We start from the raw sequence: 25,982 nt of genomic DNA on the forward strand, positions 1-25,982 counted from the left end.
GCCAAAAAGCAGCAATCTTTAATAATTAGATTATTAATTTAAGCTCTCCAAATCAATATAGATGTTCCACTGAAGATTCATTGAGGCATTACCACATGCCCAAAACTGTGGTGAAGGCAGGCTTCGGGGAAGATATGCATAAGACATGGTTCGTTTCTTCAAGGAATTTACCATCTAATTGGAGAGAGAAGACTGGGTGCAGAGAATAATGAAAGAATAACTGTGTACTATGTGGGCCTGATTGTAAATGTGATAAGCCAGAGAAGGGAAAGGTAGTATGAACTAGACTAGTCAGAGAATATTTCATATAAAGTATAATGATGTTGCTTTTGAAAATAGGCAAATTTTGTACTTTAGGTGCAAAGATGAAAAGTTTCAGCCAGCCAAGGCTGTCTAACATCTAAAAAGTATTAACTACTGACAAAGGAGCCTAATTTTGGTTCTGAAAGCACATATGCAGAATATTAGAGAGGGGTTCCCCCAATTAATCATTCAATGAGCTTTTATTAAGCCTCTGATTTGTGCCAGAAAAACTTGCAGGACCTTAAGTCAGACAATTAGGTGGTGCAATGGATAGAGTGATGAGTCATGAAGACCTGAGTTCAAAATCAGCCTCAGATACTTACTACTTGTATGACCCTGGGCAGGTCACTTATCCTCTGTCTCAGTTTCTTTATCTGTAAAATGTGGATAATTATAGTACCTGTCTCCTAGGGATGCTGAGAAGATCAAAGGAGATAATAATTAGAAACACTTAGCAGTGCCTGACACATATTAAGCACTGTTTAAATGTTTGTTATTATTAGCATTATTATTATAAATTACAGAAAAGATGTCAAAATACATCTGTAGAGGAAGCTCCCTATATGGATGAAATCACAAGTCCAGTAAATAGATAGAGAGATAGATAGATAGATAGATAGATAGATGATAGATAGATGAACAAAAAATAAATAAATGAGTGGATGAATGAATAAATGAATTAAGTTAAGGGAAGGGACTATGTTAGGTGCTTGTGATATAGAAAAAAAATAAAATGGTTCTGGCTTTCAGGGAACTTATATCCAGAAAAAAAATTACCTGTAAAAGAATGTGAAAAAAGATACAAGTACAAAGTAAATGCAAGAATATAATTTTGTGGGAGGCACTAGCTATAGGGGAGGGGAATCAGGAAAGGCCTCATGCAGAAAGGAATGCTGGAGCTAAGCTTTGAAGGAAGCTGGAGATTCCTGTGCCATCTAGGTGTCAAAGTGGATAGAGTGCCAAGCCTGGAGTCAAGCAAACTCATTTTCTGGAGTTTAAATCTGGCCTCAAACACTTAAAGCTTGTGTGACCCTGGGCAAATCATTTAACCCTGTTTGCCTCCATTCCTCATCTATAAAATGAGATGAAGAAGGAAATGGCAAACCACTCCAGTATCTTTGCCAAGAAAAGCCCAAATTCAGTCATTAGAAGTTAGACTTGACTGAAATGAATCAACAATAGAGATTCTTGAATAATGATGCAATGGGATGTCATCCCTTTAATATTGGAATAGCTCTTCTTTTTCTATTTTCCCCATCATAGCTCCAGAGCTGAAAGGGACTTTAAAGACCATTTAATTCAACATAATTTTACAAATGTTATGTCAGAGAAACTTCCTTATTTGCATAAAGCATGCAAATAAATCATTGGCTTAAATCCCAAGCAATGTTGGGAGAAGGCAGCTTTTAAGTTGCTTTTTCTTTTTAATTGAAGGCATATATATAAAATATATTTGTCATTTAACCAGTAATTACCACCAGGCCCAGTCCCCTCCACTTCAGTCCATTTGAACTTTCCCTTTGAACAAAGAACAGTAATTCAGCAAAATCAACTAGTAGGAACAGCATGTTCATTATCTGGCAACATGTATAACAGTTACAGCTCATAGGATTCCTTTACATCCGCCCCACCCTTAGCTCAATTCGTTCCTACTGAGAGGAGGTAGGCACACTGTCTTTCTGGCTCCAGAAACTAAGATAGAGACTTTGCATTTTATCTGAGTTCCGTTGCCTTTCAGTGAAGTTTTATTTTATTTGGGTTATTAGAGGCATTGTGAGAGTTATTTATGTCCTTGCCACAAGACATCTATTGCAAGGATCTCCACAGCCGAGGCCTTGAACTGACCTCAAGAGGATTATGGTTTGATCAGCAAAGGGTGTGTGCTCAAACAAATAAGACAGTAGGAAGATTAACCAATCAGAGACATTGAGCCTCCTTTCCCTAGCCAGTCGTAGGCTTTTCTCCAGAAGAACCATACTTTCCCTTATTCCCTACACTTACACAGGCTTTTTCTCTCTGCTGGGTAATCCTCCTGCCTTACTCCTTTAGAGCTGGCTTGGGCCCTTCAGAGCGATATAACCTAACACTTACCTGAGTACCTACAGCAGCAGCTGTGTAGGTACCATTAGGGAAATTTACCCATCCCTTCCTCCCTACCTCAGTTGGCCGTTCAGGGCAGGTATTCGCAGAAGGCAGTTCTGAGCTGAGGGCAATGCCTGGTGAGTAAAAGCCCTGCCCCCACTCCCATCCCTCTTGCACCCTTTTCCGACCACCCCCCACCTCCACCAGTTCTTTTTTGTTCTAGATGGGACAGAGAGAATCAAACAGAGTGAGCCAGCGTGAGTGGGCTGGGACCTTCACAAACCTCACCATATCGTCTTTCCTCCAAAATGTCCCAGTTACTGCCTATGGCACTCCTCTCTTCTCATTCACCTGGAATCTACACTCTTTCAAAGCCTACTTTATCCAATCAGTTGCCAAATTTTGTCAACTCTTACCCTCATAAGATCTCTAGCATCTGTCCCCTCCTCTCCACTCACATAACTACCTCCCTGGTTCAGGCTTTCTTGAGTTCTTGCTTCCTTGCCTCAGTCTTTCCTTCTTCAATCCAGCCTCACATCTGTCAAAGTGATGTTCTTAATTAAACTACAAGTCTGATCATGTTACTCTGCTACTCAATAAACTCTAGTGACTCCCTGTTAATTCTAGAATCAAGTATTTAATCATTATCTGATGCTTTTAAAATTTTAATTGTTGTTTATAATTATGTTGTAATTAGTATAGTAGAAGGTGAATACAATGTGTAAATATATGCATAATGGGGACACACGCTCAGAATTTTTGGCTGATAAAGGTACACAATCAGAAGTTTGGAGACCACTGACCTATGAAATATTTAAAAGCCAACCAGGAAGTGAAAGTAGAGGACTTTTTGCCTGTACATCAAGATTAAGGTGGAGAATGGCCCAAACTTAGAAGATTAAGAATTTTAACCTTAAAACAATGGGACAAGTGTTTAAATGTTCCATTATGCTTAATATAAAATGTCATTATGTAAAATTTAGATTTTCCTGCTATAATTGGGATATTTGTGCAGAAAAGTATAAAAATGCATTTGTTAATTAAAAGAGAATGATTTATGTCTCTCTTTTTTTTTAGTATTCCCTTTCTTCCCTTGGTTGTACTTTTCTAAAATAAATTTTTATTTATATCTTTTGGGTTTTTTCCATCATTCAAATTAATCCCAATATTCTTCTTCATCTCTCTTCCCAGAGAACCATAGCATACAACTAGGGATGGAATATGGGCTATGTAAATATATCCCATATATAGAATCTAACATATATATGTAATATTTTTAAAGGAAAAGGTAAAAAAAAAATTAGCATAACTGATTAATACATCAAAAAAAAGTCTGAAAACATGTGCAATATACCAAATCTGTGGACCTCTCACTTTGGCAGAGAAGTGAAGTGGGTGGACGTCCTCTCATAATTCTTCTTGGTTTCATATCTTTTAAAAAATTATTGTGGTTAAAAACCTCACAGGCTGAAAATGATACATCCCCATTCTAGAGTTCTGAGAGTTCCTAATACTACATATTCACACCTTGAGAAGCAGCATTTCATTGTTCATGCTGGTGTTGAACAAATCCTCCATCCATGAAACTGGTGCCCATTTCAGAGTCCACCAGACCTGTGCTGTGACCATTCACAATTCAACCAAACTGCCTCCTCCTAAGTGTGAGAAGGCTCAGCCTAAGGAGGCTTCCTTTCACTGGAGGTCTTTCAGTAAAGACCAAAGAAACCCTTTCAGATAAGTTGTAGCAGGGATTCTTCAGATTGGACAGAATGGCCTCTAAGGTCGCTTCCAACTCTTGAGGTTCTGTTATTCTGTGAAATGGAGCCAGGCCACAGGACATTCAAGATTAGTCATTTTTAATAAACTACTCATAGTTTTCCTGTGGTATTTAGGGCACATTTAAGTACTTTGAACCATTACTAGCCTCAAATCCTTTTTCGGTTCAGTGGTACCACTTTTAACCATGTGCATGATTCTATAGTACACAGGCAGACTTCCACCTTATAAATGGTAATGATAATCCCTAGCATTTATATATCACTGAGATCTGTGAAGTACTTTTCATGTTATGCCCTTTGACCCTTACAGCAATGCTGGCAAGTAGGTTCCATTACTATCTGAATTTTACAGATGAAAAGACAGAGACTGAGATAGGTTAGGTTACCTGCACTGACCTCACACAGCCAGGATATGTTTGAGGTGGCATTTGAACCTAGGTCTCTGTGACTCCCAAATCCAAGCCATTTTGTAAATGAGTTGTGTTCATTTGGAAATTATTTGTTTTAAACTTGGAAAGCATTTTTTCCATAGGAACAATATTTTAAAACTATGTTTACAGTACTAGGTCACCCCTCACGGGCTTATGTGCCCCCAGAATATACCTGTATAGTATCATTTGTGGGAGCAACTGACCTTGAACTAGCCTCATGCCCTTTGAAAAAGCACAGGTATTGCTGGAGGCATTTTTCCCACTCTTGGCTCCAAAGGGGACAATTGAATCTCTTCACCTATGTGATGCCTGACTCCAACTCTTGAACCCCTGACTCTTGGAGTACCCATGCTTCCATGCCTTATATATCCTGATTTATTGTTCAGCAAGGCATGCTTGAGAGAATAGAAAGGGATCAGAAGATGTGATCAAGTAAGCAACTGTTGCTGACTTTTTGAAACAGAGATATCACTGCCCAGCCCCTGTGGTATATACTCTGCTCAAGACATTTGTTTACATGGAGCAACTTTAAATAGAGGACACTTTGAAAAAAATTTTAAAAAAATAAATAAAAATTAAAAAAAAAAAAAAGGAGACTCACACTATGTGTGTTCATCATGGACACACAGAACAAAGGAAAACAGAGAAGGGCACACCCACCCAGACTCTCTGGTACTAAATTGTGCTATCTACCACACAGATACCTCACTTGAATTTCTTCCTCCTTCTTCATCCTCAACACTAACATTTCTATTGCCCCTACTATGCCTGACAAGGATCTGTTCTAGGAGCTTTACAAATATTATCTCATTTTTTACCTTACAACAACCCTGGGAAGTAGGTGTTATTATCCCCATTTTAGAGATGAAGAAACTGAGGTTAGCAGAGGTTAAGTGACTTGCCCAGTCACACAGATGGTATGTGAGTATCTGAGGCCAAATTTGAACCACATCTTCCCAACGCCAGGCCCAGTGGTCTGTCTACTGGACCACCTAGCTGCCTCCAAAATGATCTTCCAAAATGTTTGAGGACAGTCACAAAATGATATACTGTGTAGCCACAGTCCAGAAACTTGTATCATCTTTGCTTTTATTATCCATCTGTAGGGGGAAGGGAAGCTATGATTCTCATTAGATACTGTCTTCCTGCCCTACAGAATAATTGCCCTTTTTTTTCCTGGTTGTAGTAACCCTCTCACTGACCTATATAGTGGGGGAAATCCATCTCTGTGGAGCATGTGACTAAGTGACAAGGGTCCAGTGTGAGTCCATACTTTTCTGTTGAGTCTCTGGTACAAACTGACCTGGAATATTTGACTGGGTCAGCTGAGAATTGGCACCAGTTGCTAAAATTAAAAAAAACAAAACAAAACAAAAAACCACCTCTTTATTTTTTTTAATTGACAGGTATTTGTCTTTGCTTTTTCTCTTGGTGCTGAAACTTGGTTATGTACTATGTGTGAGGGCTGAGACCTGACCTGATTCATCGTTGCAGTGATCCATTTTGTATCCCACATCAGATTCAGGTAATAAAACTGGCCACTAGGCATTCCTAGGATACAAGAAATGAATGTTTAAATAAGAGACTGTAAAATATCACAGTAAGCAGCTGATATGAACCCAGCATCACAACTTTGAGGACAGTCTTCCAGGATAGGTTGCTCCTCTAGACTATGTAAACTGTCTGTTGGAGGCTGGGGTTAGAAAACTAACTTGAAGTTGTTATGCCAAAGAAACTAGTCCATAGGTTAGGGCTCCCAAGTGTTCAGGGAAGCATCAGGTGGTCGTCTGATGATGCTGTCAGAGGAAAAGGCTCTGATTTTCTAATTAAAGAATTAGGATGAAGTTCATTTGAGTGAGAGTTCAGGGTCAGGGACTGCAAATGAGAAAATCAAGCAAAGGGAATGTAACCTGTGGCCCAGAATCTGAGGCTCTAGCTTCATATAGATTGGGTTTGGTCTTGAAGGATTCTCAATAACAACTACATGATGTATGTACTCCACCTGGCATTTCCCCTGATTACAGTGGGAGTTTACTCTTTTTCTCTCCATGTGAGGTCTTTTTTGTGAACCTCTACAGTCACCCATACTTATATAACTTGGGTAGGACCTCCCTCCTAGGGAAAGGAATTCATGGTCAATGGAGAATGAAGCAAAATCCTTGTCTCTCCAAGTCCTGTGTTGTATATGTATGTGTATACACACTATACATACATAGATGCATGTTTGTGTGTATTTACATATACATTAATACACACATATATATGTATTTGTTCAGTTGTTCATCCATGTCTGACTCTTTGTAACCCTATGGACCATATTGGGGTTTTCTTGGTAAAGATATTGGAGTGGTTTGCCATTTCCTTCTCTAGTGCATTAAGACAAACAGAGGTTAAATAACTTCCCCAGGGTCACAGAGCTAGTATCTGAGGCTGGATTTGAAATCAGATTTTCCTGACACTAAACCCAGCTCTCTATCCACTGAGTCACCTAATTGTCATAATATATATGTGTGTGCATATTTGTATGTATGTATATGAAAAGAGACAGACACAGAGAGAGACAGAGACAAAGACACAGAAAGAGAGATACACAGAGAGACAGAGAGAGAGAGAGAGAGACAGACAAACGGAGACAGAGAGAGACAGACAAAGAGGGAAAAAAAGTCCTCTATCCTCCATGTAGGAAAGAATTTGGCAATGTTAGAGTCCAGGAACTTTCCCTTAATTAAAAAAAAATTGTTTTCAGTTAGCAAGATCTATTTTAGCTCTCTCCCCCTTCTACTGGAAGAAAAAGAAAAGCTAAAGTCCCTCATTAGCTCCATCTAGGATATACATCTCATTTTGTACTCCAAGTCCAATATCTGTCTATCAGGAGATACGTAGCCTATTTTACCATCAATCCTCTGGAATCATGACTGGTCTTTGTGTTGACTTGTTTATACAATGTTGTTATAGTATAAATTATAACCCTCCTTTCTTGATAGTTCCCACCTGCCCTTGGTACCACACAGCTCAACACCAGCAAAGGAATAGGTTGCTCTTCCATATGGTATTTTCTTGTTTCACTGATACCTCTTCTCTTTCATGTCTTCATCTGGTTATGGAGCTTCTTTCCTTGCACATTTCAGTTTGAAGCTCCTAGGGGAACACGAGTTCCTCTACAAGTTGCATGGATGAGTAGACCTCTCTCCAGATTCTTGTTAGCTTGGTACCTCTGTACCTGTGGGTCCCTCTTCTCCCTTTCAGTCCTATTCCTTAGGAAGACCTTTCTTTTTCTGTGTCTTCATCTGGCACCAGTGCCTTGATGTACATGATACCTTGCTACCTGGATATGTAGGCCCCTCCAGAGGAACAGTCGTTTTCTGAGTTTCACTTCTACTCCTGAGAGCTCTCTGTCCTTTCAACCTTTCTGTCTGACCTCTCTTTTAAAGGCCAGGTTCAGGGGGTAGATAATGTTTATGAAATTGTCATAAACTAGATTCAGTTTCAGGAAAAAAAAACAAAAAAGTCATTTCTCTGGGGCCATGAGGACTCTGGATAATAAGAGATTTTTCACCTTGTCCACCATATGAGGTTTGGTTGATGGAAATAGGGTTTAGTCTAAAGAAGAGAAGACCACTAGAGGTAAACAAGTTAAGTGTAGAGGTAATGAGGAGAAGCTTCAAAGAAGCTTGATACTGGGAAGAACTTCTTAGAAATCAGAATTATTCAGAAGTAGAACTGGTTGCCTCAAGGAAGTAACAAGTTTCCTTTTCATGGGAGGTTTTTAAGTAAATAACTACTTATTATGAATGTCAGTTAGGACTAGATGATCTAGATCCTTCTAATAACCCTGTGGTGTAGGGTCTGTTTTTATTCCCATTTTACAGTTGAGAAACTGAAACAGACGGAGGTCAAGTGACTTGTCCAGGGTCACAGTGAGTGTCTAAGGCCAAATTCAACCTCAACTCTTCCTGACTCCAGTTGCAGATCTCTAACTATCCACTGAAGCACCAAGATGCCTCTGAAGGAACACATTTCAGGCATGGGGCACAGCCTTTCCAAAGGCACAGAAATGGCGGGTAGAGAATCATGAGTGAGGAACCACAAAAAGGTCAAATGTTTGTTGAATTATTGAATCCAATTAAGAACATAGTGCTTGGGATGTAAAAAAGGAATCATTTATTTGCCAAATGTTTGATGCCTAATTCAGGATTGATAGGATATAAGCTAATTGGTCTACTGCATTCAGTTCTTCCAGCTAAAAACTACTGGACAGATGCAGTTCCTACCAGTGCCCCAAGACTAGGCTGCCTTCATACAATGCTCCTGGTGTATACTATTAAACATTCCACAATTCAGAAGGAAATGTCATTCCATCATCATGAGGTGGGAATTCCTGTTGTAGGAATTCTTGCTACCAGATTGTAATCTGTGACTTAATAGATGGTTGTGTAGTAGACAAAGAACAGACTGTAATCAGAACTGGGTTCAAATTCCACCTCTGGCATTTATTACCTGAGTGACTTTGAGCAAAGCAATCAACTCACCTGGACCTCATTTTCCTTATCAGCAAAATGAAGGGATTTGACTGAAATCAGGAATTCTTAACCTGGGGTCCGTGAACTTTTTGAAAAATATTTTGATAATTTCATTTCAATAAAATAGATTTCCTATGTAAATTCTATGTATTTTATTTACATATATATATATATATATATATATATATATGTAATTCATCGGGTCAACAAAAGGGCCCATAATACAAAAAAAGTTCCTCCAGTTCTATATCTCTGATCCTAGATAAATCCTGGAAATTTTCCTAAAACATCTAGAGGTTAAGGGATTTGACCAGGGGCATGTAGCTAATAAGTGTCAGGGATGGTATTTGAACTCTGGTCTTCTAACTCCAAGACTAGCACTCTATAACTGGCAGCCCAATATATTACACTAATAAGTGCTTAATAAATGTTGGGTGAATTGAATGTTCAACTAACCAGTTCATATATTATATCCAAATAATCAGTCTATTCTGGGTTGTTTTTGTTGTTGTTTTTCAGAAATCATACCAGGTGGTTCTCACTTAATTCATTAGTCCATTTGAAACCCCTTATCCAACTGCAAGACCCACTAATTCTAAGGGTACTTAAAACTTTTTACTCGGAGGATTAAGGTTAGTTACTCTGAGCCCTGGGGGTGAGTCACAAATCCTACTTTCTTCATTCCCCGGTTGTTCATTAAAGCAGGGTCTCAAAGGTCTCTGGGAGGGTCCATCTATTGAGTTAGAATAACCTCTTTGCCAGGGAGTAACCTGTAAGGGTGGAGTAAGTTACTAATATGCAAAGTAGACTAGTCTCCTTCCAGGAAATCACCAGGTGATCCTTAGTGGTCTGTGAAAGTCAGTGGAGGGAGGTGGAGGGAGTCAGAAAGATGTAATACTTCTGCAGGGGCATGTTAAGATATCTCTAAGTTCTGACATATCTATATTTCCCACGATTATGGGTACACTTAAGTTATGAAGATTATTAATTTAAATCTGTCTAATTAATGTTGTTGGCTTGTACATCATCTACCCGTTTATAAAAAAGAATATCAAAGTTCATTTTAGTATCGCCTTGATTACAGGAAATAATGAGATTATTTCCTTCTAGACAATGGTTTGCAACAAGCTGAGGAAACAAACTGAGTAAAATGACATTTGCAAAAATCAAACAGGAATCATTTGGGGAGACAGTAGTAGTATTGGTAGAATTTCCTCTTTTTAATATACTTGCACCAGCATTTGTAATTCTTTTATTTGTTAGAGCATAATTTGTTTGTTTTTGTTTTGTAACATATATCCACACAATAATATCCACATTTAAAAAGTGTTTGCTATATACCAGGCACTGCTAAGTGCTTTACAATTTTTATTTCATTTGATCCTCACAATAATTCTGGGAGGTAGTGCAATGGCAAGCAAAATAGTATCTTTTGCTGTTTTGGTTTCAGTATAATCAAGTGCCTCTGATTGAATCTTGCCTTTATCAACCAAGAGTCTTTACTAGGAGTAAAGTACAGAAGCAAGAGTTTCTTTAACTAGAAACTGTATATATATTTGCATTGCTAATGTGATTAAAGATCTTCCCCACCCATTAATGGGTCTGCCCCTTGAGGGGAGTTTTGATTTGGGAAGATCCATGCCTTTTGTTTGATGAGGCGCCTGATTCTCAAGGGTTGGGATACCCTCTGGCTCTAAAAAAGGTATAAATACTCTGAGGGTGAGGCTTTGGGGCTTATGACTGGAAGTGTTTGGCCATATGAGGACTCTGGGAAACCCCCAAGGTAGCGCCCCCCTCCTACCCCCCCAGCCTTGAGAACCCAGATGTTGGTGCTTCCCTCTCCAGTAACTACGATCAGACCGTTGGACCTATCTGTTCATGGTCAGGAAGAAGAAGCCATGTGTTGATCTTTGATGTCCCTGTATTTTCTTTGAAGTTCAGGGTTCTGACTCCCCTGAACTGGGTGAATGATGTATGTGCTTGGTTAAAGGAATGGTACCTGTGCTTGATTAAAGTGATTGTTAACCCCTTGAAAGTTGCTTTCCTTTTATGATTCCAGATCTAAGAAACTGTGATAGCAGGCTCCCCTGTGTATGTTGGGGTGCTCACTGTTACAGGTAGTGATCTTATTCTCATTTTACAGATGAGGAAACTGAGGTAAACAGAGGTTAAGGGACTTATATAGTGTTGCACAGCTAGGAAGTATCTGAGGTCAGATTTAAACTTATGTCTTCCTAACTCCAGGTCTAGAACTCTGTTATGCCACCTAGCTACCCCTATATGTGCTGCTTACACACACACACACACACACACACACACACACACACACACACACACATACACATACATGTATATAATACACATTTATGTATATGGGTGTAGAGATACACACATATATGTATATATGTATATGTGTATATTGCATACACACATACTACACATTTGCATTTAACGGTCTCATGGTATAAAGGACCTAGATTTACTTTGGGAGTTTTCTCGCTTCTCTTGGCTCATAGCCCTTATATAGGAAAACTAGGAAATTCACTTCATTATTTTGTTTTGTTTTGTTTTTTGTTCAGTTGTTTTGTTGAGGTTTGGGGTGCTGGGGACCCCAAAATACCAACATGCCAGGTCCTGCTCGATTGAATTCAACACAAAGCCAAAGAAAAACAAACTTTATTAGAGATTCTCCATACTGGGGTGACTCCTAAGGAGCCCAAGCATTTGTAATGCTTACATTAACAAGCGGGCCAGATACAATCTCAGTGAGACAGAGTTTGAGCTGGATTGAATCTGAGTGCCTTCAAGGAGTTGAGATTGAACTTAAATTCAGAAAGACTGAGGGAAGAATCCAGGTGTCACCAAGTAGTCTGGGGCCCCAGGGATGGTCTTAATAGGGGAAGTCAACCTGGAATGTCCAGAGGTCTTGATGTAATGACTAGTACCCTGGGGTCAATACAGATTGAATCTAGGGGGGATCTTGATGGGAGGAATGGGATTTTGATAGTATCAAAGGAGGGGAGTACAACAGAGATTTCGGCATAGTGATAATGAAAAGCTTATGGCCCCAAGAGACTGCTCAAAGATTCAAGGAAGTTCCCAGAGTTTGTACTCTATCAGTTTCAGTCTTATCTGATTCTTGGTTGACCCCACTGAGGGTTTTCTTGGCAAAGATATATGAGCAGTTTGCCATTTCCTTCTCTAGCTCATTTTATAGATGAGAAAATGGAGGTAAACAGGTTTAAGTGACTTGCCCAGGGTCACACAGCTAGTAAATATCTGATGCCAGATTTGAACTCAGGAAGACGTCTTCCTAACTCCAGGTCCAGAATTCTATCCACTGTACCACCTAAGTTTACTTTGGGAATTTTCTAATTTCTCTTGGCTCATAGCCCTCATATAAACGTGAGAAACTCTGAATCTTTGCATTATACTTAGATACACTCTCTACGTGCAAGCACAAAGTTTATAATTTTATTATAAAGAGAACAAAACAGAAACATTTGAATCAGTGACCATTAGTTTCAAAAATCTGGGAATTCACTTTCCCAGAGTCACTTATAACACTAGACATTAGTGCTCTTCTGCCTAAAATCTGCCCGCGACTTCTGTCTTTGCTCTCTGCTGGTTGAGGTGGAGATTAAGGAAAGGTGTGTTCTTTCTTTTTGCCTTAGCATCTTAACTCTTCCTTACCATTGTTCTCAAAGAGTGGAAGGGAGCAGATAATCATCTATTAGGGAGAGAAAGTTCATACTAATAAAACAATAAATTCTGAAATGAAATACATATGATACATATGTATTACAATCATTTGAGTGTAAAGTCCTCGAGGGAAGGGACTTTTACCTCTTTTTGTGTCCCCAAGCCTTGGCAAAGTGTCTGGAGCATAGTAGGCACTTATTAAATGTGTATTGAATTGAATATGTAAATGTGAGTTCCTGGAGTGAGCCTGGAGTCAAGTAGTCTGTCCAAGGAATAATACACATAAATGAATGTGTGTGTATATGTACATCTCTGATGAGCAGGTTACTCCCAGGTGCACAGCCTATATAAGTATATAAGTATAATCCATCTCTCTCTTTTTATCTGCATCTATATTTTTAGTTAAATCCTCCCAAATATATTCTTTCTGGCAAACTATTTTGACTACCACCTAAAGGTTTCAAGACCATTGGGGGGATAATTCAATCATCTTTCACTTACAGAATATAGCGTTTCTCCTTTGATAAAAGTGTTCTTTTTTCCCAAGCATTTTTATGTTTATTATGTTATTTTGATGGGACGCTTGGGTGCATGTGCTTGGGCTCCAATTCTAAAAATCTCATTTCTCCCTAGCCTCAAAACACTGTCCCAGGCAGTTTCTCCCCAGCCCAAGGATATAGTCTGGCCCAGCCACAACCATTATCTCCCTTCCTACTACAGTAGCCAGCTGTACCTATTGAATTTACTAGTCTGAACCAGCTATGTACTGCCTGAGCTGGCTGTGCACTGTGTCATTAGGACATTTACTACTCACTGACCAATCATATGTATCCTAGATTTATATGTATGCATACTCCCTTGGATTTATCTTGTCTAACAAGACATTGATGAGAGCAACGTGGGTATTTCTCAGTCAGCCCTGACTATTAGTTGACTTAGTGACTTTTTAGCCCTACAACCACACCTCCATGTAGCCCCACCTTGGGTTATTTCCCAATGAATTCTGGATAAAATACCTGTGCAGTAGATACCAAAAGTGCATGCTTCTTTAAGAACTGACCACTCCCTAATCCCACCCTGATTCACCTACTTAGCATATTTGGCACATGTTTCACTATAGAACAGCCTATATAAACTTTACCTATACCCTTCTAAGGTTGCAGGTTCCCTAAGATCTCTTGCCTGCTGAAAAGCATAATAAATCTTTAACTTGATCTCAACAATGCTTGAGTCCATGAATTCTTCTCCAGACGGCCCACGAAGGGAATTCCAGCCTTGGAGTTCCTGTTACCTCTTCCTCCCTCCTCCCCCCGCTTCTAGCCCTCATCAATCTGACTCATAATTATAGAAACTCCATGTGGTAGAGAAGGCAGACATTAAGGTGCTCAGCTTACAGATAAAGGGACAAAAATGTAAGATGTCTGGGGACAAGTCACATAATAATGGATTCTTTGGGGCAGGGGCAATTGGGGTTAAGTGACTTGCCCAGGGTCACACAGCTAGTAAGTGTCTGAGGATGGATTTGAACTCAGGCCTTCCTGACTCCAGGGCAATACTATCCACCATACCACCTAGCTGCTGCCCCTGTTAATGGATTCTTTGTCAGTTATTTTGTTATAAAGTGTCTGGACAATGAAGGACAATCTTCAGAGGTCCATTGGTCAGGCTCTTGTTCTAGCAGGAATCACATGGCTATGATTTTGAGGTCACATTTGAACCACCTTCTTTCTGATTTCATGTTCTGCACTCTATCCACTGAGCTACCCAGAAACACTAGTATCTCCATTTTATAGATGAGGAAAGTGAAATTCCTTCCCCAAAGTCACACTGCTAATTACATGACCAGTGCTCTTACTATTTATCCCCTACTTCAAAGGACATCTTACTCACTCAAATGGCATCCTAGTTGAAAGCTACTTCTCCTTCTTCTGTCAATGCTAATTCTGTTTGAACTTACCATATGTGCTATAATTATTTCTTTGCTTATCTCATATTTCTAACAAGACTTCAAGCTCTTGGGAGTAGGGACATACATTGTAGCCATACCATCTTGGCTGTCATTGTAGCCAAACACTTTCTATAGGCACCTTAAAGAGGGCATTTCATATCTAAGTTGTTTTTTTTTTTAATTGTAAGTCATTCAGTTTTGTCTGACTCTTTGTGACCCTATGGAGCATACTGTCCATGACAAACATATCATTTTGATCATATATTTTTTGTTCTTCATTTTTTTTCATGTTTGGACTTTTTTCATATAACTGTGATGAACCTGAAGAAGTTTTCACAGCCATACCCCCTTTTTGGATGAGGACAACTTCTGTTACCATATCTACCAGCAACTCTTAGTTCTTCAAGTTTTATAAAGCAGTTGTCTCACAGCAAGCATATTGGTAAGCATCATAGATGTAATTGCTGTTTTACATATGAAAAAAATGAAGGCTCAGAGAGGTTGTGTTATTTATCTGAGGTCACGGCTCATAAGGACCATGAAACTTTTTTCATTAAAGATCTTCACAACCTATTTCCCTGTTTACAACTCGGAATGTTGAGAAACTCCTCAATAATTTCAGGATATACCAAAAGTATTAACTACCAAAGCTTCAACATGTACTAATACTTAGGTAGGGGTAGTGAGGTGGCATGGTAGATTGATTGCCAGGCCTGGCATCAGGAAGACCTGAGTTCACATCCAGCCTTAGACACTTACTAGCTGTATCACCCTCAGTAAGTTGCATAACCCTGTTTGCCTCACTTTCTTCATCTGTAAAATGAGCTGGAGAAGGAAATGGAAAACCACTCTAGTCTCTGCCAAGAAAACTCCAAGTAGACTCAGAGAGCCAGACATGACAAAGAGTCAGATATAACAGAAACAACTGAACAACATGACTTAAGTACTGAGACTTGTGGGATTCCCCAGATAGTCATAAACCTCCAAGTTTCAGTTTAATCCCAATTCCTCTCATTTAGAGATGGAGAATATTTAGATATCAACTTGTATTTAATAATGACTCCAAGTATCAATGCTTCTCTGAGAGAGGTAGTGTGTCATAATGGATAAAGAACTTGCCTGCAAGTCAGAAAGACCTGGACTCAGCTCTCTCCTTTGATGCATGCTGGCTGTGTGACCCTGGGCAAGTCACTTAATATCTTAGAACGCCAGGGGTCTCTTCAATATTATTAATTGGCAGTTTATCTTGACCTACATTGGCAGAAGAATTTTCTCACTGGGAGCTCCCTATGTGGATAAAATCAGAGGTCTGCTTTAAAAAACATGCTTCTAGGCTAAATAAACTCATTTCTTTTTATGTTTTTTTAAGAGACTTTTTAGTTTTAAGTCATTCTTTGTTTTTGTTTTTGTTTTCCCCCTGAACTCTTTTGAAATTCTTCTAACATCATGGGGCCCAGGACTGGACATGATGCTCTATTAAGGGATTGTACTCATTCAGCATTTTGTACTTATGCTTTTATTTTCCTAGGCAATTTTTTATATGGTTAATCAGGACTTCATCCTGTAGTATTTGGAAACCTCAGTAAATCAAAGGACTTTACCATTTGATTTGGCACTAATCACATTTTTGAGGGACAATTATATAAGCATGTTGCCTCAGCTTACAGATTTCATTACAATGAAACCCATTCCATTCTATTCTATTCCACAAGTATTTATTCTGTATGTTAAAGAGAGGTAGATGACTCTGTGCATAGAGCACAGAGCCTGAAATAAGGAAGCCCTTATTTCACTGTGTGATCCTGGACAAGTCAACTTTCTTTTGCCTTAATCCATTGGAGAAGGAAATACTCCAATATCTCTGCCAAGAAAACCCATGAACAGTGTGCTCCATAGGGTCACAAAGAGTCAGACAAAACCGAATGATTTACAATAAAAAAAAAACAAAACACTTAGATGTGAAATGCTCTCTTTAAGGTGCCTATAGAAAGTGTTTGGCTACAATGATGGTCCTTACCCCCAAGAGCTTGAAGTCTTGTTAGAAATATGAGATAAGCAAAGAAATGATTATGGCACATGTGGTAAGTTCAAACAGAATTAGTATTGACAGAGGAAGGAGAAGTAGCTTTCAGCTAGGATGGCTTTTGAGTGAGTAAAATGTCCTGTATACTAGGGGATAAATAGTAAGAGCACTGGTCATGTACTAGCAGTGTGACATTGGGGAAGGAATTTCACTTTCCTCAACTGTAAAATGGAGGTACTAGTGTTTCTGGGTAGCTCAGTGGATAGAGTGCAGGACATGAAATCAGAAGGTGGTTCAGATGTGACCTCGGATACTTAGTACCTCTGTGACTCTGGGCAAGTCGTTTGACTACTCTCTGCCTCTGTTTCTTTAATCATCAAATGGGTTGTTGTTGTAAGGATTAAATGACATGTTCAGGGAATGGCAAGCAGTTCATTCTGATGGGAAAGCAAAGAATTTGAAAGAGAATAAATAGTGTGAAGTTGAAAAGGCAGGTTAGGAGCCAGAGAATGAAGGATCTTCAATGAGTTTTGATGTCATTCTATAAATAATTGTGAGCCATTGAGGCATTTTGAGTGAGGAAGTATCAGGATCACAATTGTGCTTTAGGAAGTGGCTTATGGAATGGTTTGGAGATAGAGGTACCAAAGGCAAGGACACTACGTAAGGAAGACTTGGGCTACCAGGCAGGAACAAGTGAGGGCCTGAGCTAAGGCAGTGGTGGGGTTCAGACTCTGGGAATCTCCCTGAACTCCCCTGAATCTTCCCAGTTAATCTGGCCTTTCATACTTAAATCTGTTGCCCTTAGCCTAGCCTGGCCCTCCATTGTCTGATACCTACTTGCCTCCAACTGTTTCCCACCCTTGATTACATCACTAGTTACCCCAATTTCATCAAGATCCTCCTTAGACCCTCCTCCTAGACTACTAGACCACCTCTAGATCTTTCCCAGGGATTTTCTGTATTTTAAGTTCCATCTTGCTTCCATGAAGGTACTCAGATTCAATCCAACTCAGACTCTGTCTATCTGAGATTGTATCTGGCCCACTTGTTAATATAAGTGTTACAAATGCTTAGGCTCCTTAAGAGTCAACCCAATATGGCGAATCTTTAGTAAACTTTGCTTTTCTTTGGCTTTGATAAAGCTTGTATAGAATTCATTTGAGCAGAACCCAGTGCGTCGGTATTTCAGGGTCCCCAGCACCCCAAACCTCAACAGTAATAGCAGTGAAAATGGAAAGGAAGAGGGGAAGGCATGGAATATACAATGGATGTAAAAAACGATAGGATTTAGCAACTTATTTGATTATTGGGGCAAAGGAGAAGAAAGAATTAATCTGGTGGTGGGGAGCATAGTTTCACCATTAACAGAGATTAGGAAGACAGGATAAGGAACAGGTTTGGTGCAGATGAGAGAGGGGAGAAAGAAACCAGTAGAGAGAAAGAGGTTGAAGATGTAAGAAAAACAGTGATTGATGAAGTAGGGTCCCAGGGGATGGCACCAAGAGCATAAGTGAAGGGTTTAGCCTTGGAAAGCAAAAGGGATGCTTTTTCCTCTGAGACAGAATCACAGAATATGAGAAGTAGAAGGGACCATAGAGGCCATCTAGTTTAATCCATACCCCAAAATAATTCTTATTTATAACATTTTTTCCATTGTTCAATCATTTTTCAGTACTGTCTGACTCTTTGTGACCCCCATTTGGGGTTTTCTTGGTGGAGACTGGAGTGGTTTGTTGCTTTCTTCTCCAGATGAGGAAACTGAGGCAAACAGGATTAAGTGACTTGCCAGGGTCACACAGCTAGTAAGTGTCTAAGGCTGGATTTGAACTCAGGTCTTCCTGACTCCAGTTGTGGTGCTCAAAACATCTCACCACTTGCCTGCCCAAATTTATAATAAACCTGGGCAAAAAGGAAAGAAGCCTAGAAACTCATAGGCTATTTTAAATAGAACTTTGTGGATAAACATTCCTCACCATTTAAAAAAAAAAGGAAAATAATAATAAAAGGTCACAAAGGGCTTGACAGCCTGCAAGTGTTTTCCTTATAACCATCTTATGAGGAAGATGGTACAGATGGTTTCCCTATTTAACAGCTGAGGAAACCATGGCTCAGAAAGGTTAAATTTCTTGCCTAACCTAGCTGGGGAGTGGTGGAGCTTGAACTCACACTCAGGTGCCAAGGCCAGGCACCTTTTCACTATACCATTTTGTTTTTCCAGAAAATCGACTCAAGCAACAGAATGAAGCATTTGTATTAGGCTAGTGGAAAAACAGATGAAGAAATTGAGGAATTTTGACTTAGGGACAAGATTTGCATGAGAGGAGATTTCCTCTTCTCAGTTGAGAATTAACCATTTTTTTTTTTTTTGTACTTGGGATAAGGGAGTGGGATAAGGATGGGGAGGAAATCCTCTGGGGTCTGGAGTTGGGGGAGAAAACCCCTAGAGTGTCCTATGTTAATGATTTATTTTTGTGAGTTAGATGTCAAGTCCAGTTCTCTCCATGCAAGTGCAGTAAGGGTCGTGTGTGTGTGTGTGTGTGTGTGTGTGTGAGAGTGTGTGTGAGTGTGTGTGTGTGGGTGTGGGTGCTCCACTTTAAAGTCAGGAAGCTGGTCACTTGCTGAGCATAAGAAGTTGGATTTGGGGGACTAAAGAGAAAAAAAATTTTTGGAATAACCTTTGTGGGTACAGATAAACTATATGGAGAGAGATTGCATCATTGATAATGTTGAGGTTTGGGGTGATGGGGGACCCCAAAATACCAACACATCAGGCCCTGCTAGAATGAATTTGCCACAAGCCTTCTTAAAGCCAAAGAAAAACAAAGTTTATTAAAGATTTGTCATACTGGGTTGTCTCTTAAGGAGCCTAAGAATTTGTAATGCAGGCCAGATATAATCTCAGGTAGACAGAGTCTGAGCTGGATTAAATTTGAATGCCTTCACAGAGGCAAAGAGGATCTTGTATGCAGAAAGATTGAAGGAGGAATCCAGGTGTGGCCAAGTAGTCTGGGGCCCCAGGAATGATCTTGATAGGGGAGGTCAACCTAGAATGTCCAGAGGTCTTGATGGGAATGACCAGTACCCTGGGGTGAATACAGATTGAATCTAGGGAGGATCTTGATGGGAGGAATGGGATTTTCATAGGATCAAGGGTGGGGAGTACCATAGAGACTTGGGCACAATAACAATGAAAAGCCTATGGGCCTCCAGAGACTACTGGATCAAATGGGAAGATTCAAGGACAATTCAAGGAGGTTCCCAGAGTCTGTACCTCATCAATAAGAAGGGGCTCTGAAAATGCTTGGAATGCTGTGAACTTAATAGCAACATCCCCCTCCTTATCTATGGAAATTATAGCATTGCCACACAGCTGTCTGCAGCTGGCTTCATTCTGTGTCTTAAACATGGTCACTCTGTCTGGTGCTCAGTGGTCTCCAATTACTGGGCTAGACTGAACACCCTGACCTTTCCCTCCTCTCTCCTCCTCCCCATGAGATAAAGACAGGTCATCCCAGAGATAAATCCTGTTTTGTTTCACGTCACGTAAAGGGTTAGCAGAGATAAGAGTGGGGAAGCATGTGATTTCTCTGAGAAATCCTGTAAGTTTCAGAGTGGTATCCATTTTTTTTGGAGGTGGCTGGTCAGAAAAACAACTAAGGAGAATTATGGTTTCTACATTCTTGACCTGCCCTGGTCCCCAACCTTCAACCCTTGAAATTAATTTACTTTTGGCCCAACCACAACTTATATGCATGCATGCATGCATGTACGTGCACATGTGCATGCGCACACACACGCACACACACACACACACACACACACACACACACACCTAGCTTCATCATAATTGCTACCTGTTCCCTATTACCTGCCCTTAGCATCTGGGCTCCCTGGCAAAATTCTCTATATTCTCTCTTATGACTCTCCCACTCAGTCTTCAGTACATTCTTCTTTGGGGAATCTTGTTTTCAAGGTTCTTTTTTTGCTAAATTACTTTCATTCCTGGGCCTTTACCTAATTTTCTCTCTTCAGGCAACTTTGGGGTCCCTGAAGAAGGAGAGTCTTTTCCTGCCTGAGTTCCAAGTCCAGCCCCCTTTGGTTTCCTGTCAAAAATGTTTCTCTTGGAAGTCACTGGGACCCTCAACCCAGGCGGTGTCCCACAACACACTAATTCTTCTTGCCAGAAATTTCTGAGTAACCTTTCTCCTGGTTACTAACACTCAGCCAGTTACTTCTGAGCAAAGCAAAGCTGAGGAGAGTTACACTGAGCTGCTCACCTCCATGGACAATCAATAAAAACCTGCACACTTTGATTGAGCTCCTGACAGGTATTTGTTAAGTGCTGGGGGATAAATTGAAACAGAATCTGCCTTCAGGGAGTTTACATTCTAATGGATGAAGGGACATATACATATGTAAGTACATACATAATATATAGAATGAATGTAAGGTAGTTTGGGGAGAAATTCAGTTCTCCTCTGGGGTGGATGTGGGAGTGGGGTGGGGAGTGAGATTAGTTGGGAAAAACTTTATATGAAGGAAGCCCTTTGAGTTTTGAAGGAAATTTGGGATTACAAGAGACAGTTAATTTCAGACATGGGAAATGACCAGTGCAAAAGAATAAACCAGAGAATGTTGCTTATGAAATGGCACAGAGGTTAACATAGGTGGAGAGAAGTGATATGTAAGAAGGGGCCACAATGTGAAGAAATAGTAATGCCAAACCAAAGAGTTTATATTTCATCCCAGAAGCAATAAGGAACCCTTAGAGTTTATTGGGGCATCTAGATATCACAGTGGATAGACTGCCTGGGCTTGGAGTCAGAAAGATGAATCTTCCTGAGTTCAAATATGCCCTCAAACACTTACTAGCTGTGTGACCCTGGACAGGTTACTTGATCTTGTTTGCCTCAGTCTCCTCATCTGACAAATGAGTTGGAGAAGGAAATGACAAACCACTCCAATATCTCTGCCAAAGAAAACCCCCAATGGGGTCACAAAGAATTGGACATGACTGAAAAACAACTGAACAAGAAAAGTTTATTGAGTAGGTGAGAGATTTAACATTTAGGGTAATCATTTTGACTTCTGAACAGAGGATGGGTTGGAGTGGGGAGAAGCTTGAGTTAAGAAAGCAAAAGGGGGGACAATGACACTTGTTCAGGTAAGAGGTGTTGAGTTCTTAAACTAAGGTGGTTACATGAGTAGTGAGGGAAAGAAGGATGCAAGAGATATAGAGATGGAAACAAGATGAAGCAACTGATTGCGATCTGTGGGCTAAGTGAGAGTGAGAAGTCAAAGATGACACTGAGGTTACAAAAAAGGATATCTGAAAGGATGAGGATATCCTTGAAAGTAATAGGTCCAGAAGAGGGATGGATTGGAGAGAAAGATTATTTGAATATGATAAGTTCCCAGGGTCTGTAATTTTGTGGGGTTTTTTTCATTGTTGTTCAATAAGTCATTTCAGTTGAGTCCAATTCATCATGGCCCCATTTGGGGTTTTATTGGCAAAGACGTGGTTTGCCATTTTCTTCTCCAGTTCATTTTACAGATGAGGAAACTGAGGTAAACAGGATTAAGTGACTTGCCCAGAAACACACAGCTAGGAAGGCCAGATTTGAACTCAAGAGGAAGTCAATATTTCCATACTTATGCAATATATCTACACATCTTGTATGGCGTGGTCATCTGCAGGATCCATTTTACAGGCTAAATTTTTGAAAAAAATAAAATTTCATTATGTAATGAAATGAGCATAGGTTGCCAGGAACATTCACTTATTGAGAACAGTTCATTCCCTGACGGCCAGATGAATAACAAGTTTCTGTATATCTCTTTCTACATAGAGATATACATGTATTTATAGATAACTATTGAAGTAACCCATGTTCATGGAATGCTTTATGGTTACAAAGGCTTCCAGTACAAAAGCACTTCTCTTAGATTCACAAAGAGTTTTTCCTGGTCATTTGAGGTGCGTGGTTCAGAATTATTGTCTCCTTTTTACAAATGTGGATAGTTGGCCTCCAAAGACATTAACACATTCAAAATTACTCTTTTAGGCACTGCAGAAGATAGTGCTTCTAAGCCCTACTCAATGCTGTTTCTCCTCCGTTAAGCTTCTGGCTGTCTTTTGCCTCTTAGAAGTAATTTACATTCATCCAACTATCCATATACATATCTAACTAAGAATGAGTGTAAACAGCAATTGTTTTTCTCTCTATATATCTCTCCCTCAGTGTTTTTGATGCTTTTTGTTTTTACATCACAGTTATTTTCTATTCCCCAATTCTCAACTTTTGAACCCTCTCTTCTAACATGGGAAACAATTGAACAAAATCACCAGTGACTGTGACATTCTGCATCCTTAGTCTTCACCTCTGTGCAGAGGAGAGAAGTACATTTTGTGATTTGGCATTACAAAACATCTGCATTTGACTGTCCTTTAGCATAAATGAGATTATTCTTCATTTTAGAGATGGTAACTACTAAATTACATGCAGGATTTTTGTTAATCTGAATATTCCTTTATTTTCTCTTCCCTTCATTCCCTCCCTCCTTCATCCTTCCTTCCTTCCTTCCTTCCCTTCCCAAACTGGGCACCTACCTAAGGGCTATCTGCACCCCCCTGGCTTCAGAGTGATTATCAATAGTAACTGTTGTTGTTTTCCTCTCAGACTGAAGACTTTCTTCATTTTTCTTTGCCTCATTAAAGGGGCCACCCCTGCCTACTTCTTAAACATGCCTATTCAATGAATGGGTGTTACCTCACCCTAAATGAATACCTGAAATTGGCCTAAAGGGCCCAAGGTCTCCCAGTGCATCCTGGGTCAGCTCCAGTCATCCTGAGGAATATCTGGTCACTGGATTCAGATGACTCTGGAGGAGAAGTGAGGCTGGTGACCTGCACAGCCCTTGCTCGCTCAAAACAAAGTCAGAACTAACCATACCATCTTCGCGGAAGGTAGGAATCACCTTACCTCCTTATCCCTTTTTGTATTGTTACTAAGCTATTTAATTAATTTTATTAAAAACACTGTTGCTGTTGATCCTCCTCAGTCTCTTTGTGACCCCATTGGGGTTTTTATTTGGTAAAGATACTGGAGTCATTGGCCATTTCCTTCTCTAGCTCATTTTACAGATGAGGAAACTGAGGCAAACAGGATTAAGTGATTTGTGAACCAGATTTAAACTCAGAAAGATAAGTCTTCCTGACTCCAGTCCCAGTGCCACCTATGAATTAAGGGAGAGGAGAGGAAGTTTCCATGTGAACACTCAGCCATTATAAGGATCTCTTCCCTGGGGATAGAATGATTCAGTCTTTGTGATAGTTCTAAGATTATAAGCCCATAGTAAGTCAACCAACAAACATTAACTAAGCAGCTATTGTATCAGGTACTGTATCATGTGTAGGGGCACCAAAAAGTGAGGTAATTTATTCTCAAGGAGCTTGTATTCTACTAATGAGACAGCAGATAGGATAATACAGGCTGTACGCAAATAACAGTGAGTTAGAGGGGTAGTAACACCTGGGCGGATCAAGTAAGACCTTTTGAAGGAGTCTACAAGGCAGGTAGGAATTCTAATAGGCAGAGTTGAGAACATAGTGTTTCAGGCCTGGTGGACATCCTGTACAGTAACCATTTTGGTTTGAGAAGACACAGTTTCATCGTCTGTAAAATGAGGTATTCTTGGATTGAAGGTCACTTTCTGCTTTCTGATTCTAAGACTTCTACTCTGGGTTCTCCATTTATGGAGGGGCTGTCCTGGCATTGAGAAATTAGAATCTTGAGAACAAACATGAGAACTCTTCAAGTTCTTTGGTTTGTGACAGCATTTTTAGCTTCTCATTCTAGGTGGGTTTTTAATAGGTGAGAAAAGGAAGAAGATATCTGAGGGACCAAACAGCCTTTGACTATGTCTGACACATTAATGCCTAGAATGAGGCACTAGAGAGCAAACTTAGTAAGTTTTGTGTTGACTCTAGATTGGAGTGATAACTCATACTGTGTAAGACTAGGATTTGAATTTTAAAAATGTTCAAGGGTCAAATGACTCCATTGATAGGAAATCAATATGTTCAGAAACAAAAAAAAAAATGAAATTTTTCCCAGTCAGTTATGGTCTTCCTTCTCAGATATCAAATAGCTCTTTAATGAACTTATCATGTAATACTATTTTTTATCTCTCTTCTAGACTGAAGTTCTTGAATCTTGATTTTTTTTTTGTTATGACCTTAACAGTTACAAACAAATATTTCTATTTATTTGTTGTTTTTATTGTTCACTCCTGTCTGAGTCTTCATGACCCTATTTGGGATTTTCTTGGCAGAGGTACTGGTATAGTTTGTCATTTCTTCTCTAGCTCATTTTACACATGTAGAAACTGAGGCAAACAGAGTGAAGTGATTTGCCTAGGGACACACAGTCAGTTATTGTCTAAGTCTTCTTTATTTCAAACCTAGTCCTCTATCCATTATACCACCTAGGACTGTGCATCAAATGGTATAGCTTCTGCCATGTACATTTTATTTTTTAAAAGTATATATTAAATTTAATAAGGTAGTAAAAAATGTTCTTTATGTACCCTTTCTGATGTACCCCTTTAATGCATTTTTAAATATTTTATTTACACAGTTTTTCTTTTTCTTATTTATTACTACCTTGAAAGTCCTCCCTCCCAAAAGCCCTTCCTTGTAACAATTAAATAGCTAGACTTAGTTTTCTAAAGACAGAGAACCCCATCTTATCTAAACTTTGTACTTTACTCAACATTAGTAAAGACCAATGCAGAAAACTCTTATTTTAAGGAGGGAAATGCACAAATGTAGGATAAGGAACATTTGATGGCTATTTTGGTGTAAGTTGGAAAGGAAGATGAGTTAAGCTTGAAAATGTTTCTGCATTGTAATAGCTCATATAGCTTTGGTTTGGTTCAAGTACAGCTTTGGGCTCAGACCAGCTGTGTGACCGTGGGTAAGTCATTTCATCCCTCAGTGCCCTAGGTAAATCTCTGAATCTCTTCACTGGGGAACAGTTGATAATCTGCCTTGTAGTTAAGTCAGCGAGCATTAATTATTTCCTGGTGCCAAATACTGTGCTAAGCACTGGGAGTACAGATGCAAGTGAGACAGTTACTTTTTAAAAAAAGAGTTCCTTATATTGATGAAATCATAAATCCAGACCAAAA

General features: G+C 39.5%; 1 protein-coding gene across 6 annotated transcripts in view; it reads left to right on the forward strand.

Annotated features, from left to right (window-relative positions):
• Positions 1–2,305: 2,305 nt before the first annotated feature.
• The window catches only part of ACE2 (angiotensin converting enzyme 2), an 87,505-nt gene continuing 63,828 nt past the window's right edge, over positions 2,306–25,982 (forward strand). The window contains exons 1-3 of one of the 6 annotated variants that reach the window (XM_072614302.1): positions 2,306–2,522; positions 6,001–6,119; positions 23,471–23,757. The gene's annotated coding sequence lies outside the window, so the exon portion shown is untranslated. Of the gene's footprint in view, positions 2,523–6,000; positions 6,120–20,943; positions 21,206–23,470; positions 23,758–24,663; positions 24,759–25,982 lie in introns of those variants that run through there. The other 5 variants (XM_072614300.1, XM_072614303.1, XM_072614304.1 and 2 more) reach the window with 5 other exon arrangements.

Source organism: Notamacropus eugenii, chromosome 5, assembly GCF_028372415.1.
Source record: "Notamacropus eugenii isolate mMacEug1 chromosome 5, mMacEug1.pri_v2, whole genome shotgun sequence".
NCBI classification, from domain to species: Eukaryota; Metazoa; Chordata; class Mammalia; order Diprotodontia; family Macropodidae; genus Notamacropus; species Notamacropus eugenii.